Raw genomic sequence first — 3,658 nt, 5'->3', positions numbered from 1 at the left:
AAAAAAAAAGTTCAAATGGCTCTGAGCACTATGGGACTTAACTTCTGAGGTCATGAGTCCCCTAGAACTTAGAACTACTTGAACCTAACTAACCCAAGGACATCACAAACATCCACGCCCGAGGCAGGATTCGAACCTGCGACCGTAGCGGTCGCGCGGTTCCAGACTGTAGCGCCTAGAACCGCTCGGTCACTCCGGCCGGGGGACTGTATGCTCCGAGCATTTGAAAATGAAAACACTTCACCACTTCCAACGAACTTACCACTTAATTTCGACCCTTTTCGTATTTTTCTTGACCACATCCACCACAAAGTAAAGAAGTAAAACTTCAGTATCAGGTATGACGTTCTAATTTATTCTTCTTTACTACTAACTCTATTGGCAACACATTTTGCAGACAGTATTCACAAAGAATGTGCTTCTGGGTGTTCTGCCGACTTATTGTCTCCATTTTACGTACAATATTTCTCTGACCGAGCCAGCCGTCTTCTACAGGTGCTGTGAGTTTTGCTGTCCTCTGTACTCACTACCAGATGTATTGTTGGTCTCTCGGCGCTATTTCTAATTGAGTTCTATTCCCGACACCCACTACACCCACTACACCCTATGATGCTCTTATGTTTTTGAGAGCTCGCACTGATAATCTGTGAAATGCAAATTATCACAGCGTTTTGCAGCTATGGTGGATGTGATGGGCAGCGAGCTTCTAATAAATCGTCTGCTAGATCCTGTCCCTGTTTACTAGGTATTCTGACATTCAAATTTCGTTAAAGACCTTAATTACGCTGTACACGAATAACTTGACGTCTGCAACACAATACTTGTCTCATGATTTTTTAGAGTCGAGAAAGTTATTTTAAAATTAACTTGTGTATACGATTCCGCAGTTCTCAGTTATTTACTTCGGAAACGATTGACGATATTCTGATAGAATCGCGTTTACGGCAAAGTTTACATAGCCGATTAGAGAGGGGCAAGGTTACAATGTGACACATGTTTTAGCACCAGAAGACACTGCTGGACACAATATCACGGTTGAACATACCTCAAACGTTTTTGTTTATTATTTCATTTTTGGGTAAACTTTGTGACGTTTTTCCGCCGATTTCCTCTCTACATGTTTGCTTGCCCTTCCTCTAGGAGCTAAAGTCGCTGTTTCAGGCGAGTGATGCGTAAATAAGACGATGGGCTTCCATGTGTGAACGGTAGCACGTTTTACAAATATAGCAAGTACCACGTTAATAGGTAATCGGCGACCTTTTCAGTCTCGTGTCCGCATTAAGGCGCGTGATAGCAAGCTTTGTGTGTAATATACAGTCAGCTAATTAGCCTTAATATTACTGGAATGAGATGAGAACTGACTAAAAATTTTATAGAAAAGTTTACATCTCTTTGGTCTCCACACAAAATATAGGGCGTTCCAGTCCCAACCATTGTCTCTTCTCTGACCAGAAAATATCGTGTAGAGGCAAAGTTGTTTGTTTGGACACTTCAGTGTTAGTCGTACTGCGAACGGAGGGTACATATGGTTGCTTCAAAGTAGAAGACAACATCTTTATATAGACTTTGCGGCGGGGCGGGTTGCTCTCTCACTATCTGTTAAATAATCTGTCCACCTATCTGGATAAACTTCAGGGCGTCTGCCCCTTCACTCTGCCAAGGCAGATATTGTTATAACCGACAAAAGCAGCGTTGACAAAAATTATACTAAATACCTACCACACAAAGGCCACATTGCTCCAGTTCATGGGCAGTAGCTGAAAGTTTTTTAAGTTAAACTATCGAGTATTCGAGATTCTTGCATGAGTCGTTTGAAAAAATGTCACAAACTTCCTTTTAGTCGGTTTATTGTTTTCTTAAAACAAGGAAAATGGCCATCAAGTCCGTATTTAATATCCCGAAATCAATTACGCCATGTTATTGACTATCTCTGTGACAAGTTCACACCGAAAAGCACACATAAGATATTTAGTCCGACCCGATATTTTAAACATCCTAAAGAGTCACTGACCCACAAGTGCTTGAAAGGTAGCACAGGCAGTTGTTCAGTAGTCTGCTTGTATAGAATGCTCGCCATAATGTCTCGTAATTTGCACGAAACACGCCACGCGGTGTCTATGTGCGACTTGAAATGTTCAAACGCGAAATGTCCTAAAATAAATCAGTTATGAAGCCCAAACTTTCACAATATACTCAACACTGTAGTCGCTTTTCATCAACTACGCGAGAACCAATCAAACGCTCGGATTTCTTCATTTTGGTACAAATTTGATCAGCACGATTTAACATAGATATCTACCAGGAGACGGCTCCCGAGCGACCATCTCGATTCATAGATCTGAGGCACATAGCTCTACTCAAGCCCGCGGGAAATGCTGAATTCATATTGGCTAGTATGTTTTGCACCGAATCAGATCATCTCGACACTTCTATATTCTCGGCATTTCTAGTGTCAGCCAATCATATTATCACAGGTAATTTAGACTAGAGGTTTCGTAATCCCGAAACTAAATAAAATTTAATGAAAACAAAATACGATTCCCTTCCACAGCATAAATTACTATTATATTTAATACTCAATGCCCCTTCTGGCTGCCCTTCACAAAATCGAGTTCACTCGGACGTACATTACAAATTCCCCTATTAGACTACAACTTTCTCACGCTAACATTTACATAATTTTGATAAAATATCACATTCTCACTTTACGTATGTCCTCCATTCACCCTCTCAGTCTCTTCAGAACACTCACACAACCAAAGCATAATTAAATAATAGTTTCCAATGTACTGTTAATTATGTCTCGGAAATCTGTAGCAATGAAACTAAAGTATATTCCATAAAATTAGATTATATGGACCTATCCTCTTGGTTGTAGTTTCAATTGATGATATAGATGAATACATTACAGTCCCTAATCGGTTTCACAATACCAGCACGGTTATTACACGTTTCAGGTAAGAATTTATACCTCCAAGCCTCGCAGAGCGACCGCGAGGTTTAGGCGCTATGCACGGATTGTGTGGCCCCTCCCGCAGGAGGTTCGAGTCCTCCCTCGGGCATGGGAGTGTGTGTTGTTCTTAGCATAAGTTAGTTTAAGTAGTGTGTACGTCTAGGGATCGATGACCTCAGCAGTTTGGTCCCTTAGGAATTCACACACATTTGAACATTATAGCTCCAAAAGTACTGAAGTTATTGATTTAAAATTTTACCAGAATGTTTCTGCTATCCATAGAATTTGGTACACTAAGCATGAAAAAGATCGATTAATATTTAATAGTACTACTTCAGATTCATAGAGAGTATGTGTAACGTATTGCACGCAGCGTTAAGCAAATACATTGCTCGCTCTGCACAGGAGCCAGCGTCCGCTGTGCGAAAGTGAGAACCAAAATCTGCTCTCCCCCTGGCTCCCCGGCAAGCTACGCTTCCAGTGCAAGATGACAACTAGTAATAATTTGCTGCGTTACAATGTCTGACATTTGATCTGACTTAGCCAGCCAGACCGAGAGCGATGACGTAGTGGGGAAGACAATGGACAGGATGGAAGCTCGAATTTACGTCTGCCTCATCGGTCCAACAAGATTAGGTTTCCTCCAATTAGCTAAAACAGTTAAGGCAAATTCTGGGATCCTTTCCAGCGTCACAGACTAACGCC

The sequence above is a fragment of the Schistocerca americana genome, chromosome 2 (genome assembly GCF_021461395.2).
Source record: "Schistocerca americana isolate TAMUIC-IGC-003095 chromosome 2, iqSchAmer2.1, whole genome shotgun sequence".
NCBI lineage: Eukaryota > Metazoa > Arthropoda > Insecta > Orthoptera > Acrididae > Schistocerca > Schistocerca americana.
The sequence above is the reverse complement of the archived record's forward strand: the minus strand, read 5'-3'. Positions refer to the sequence as shown.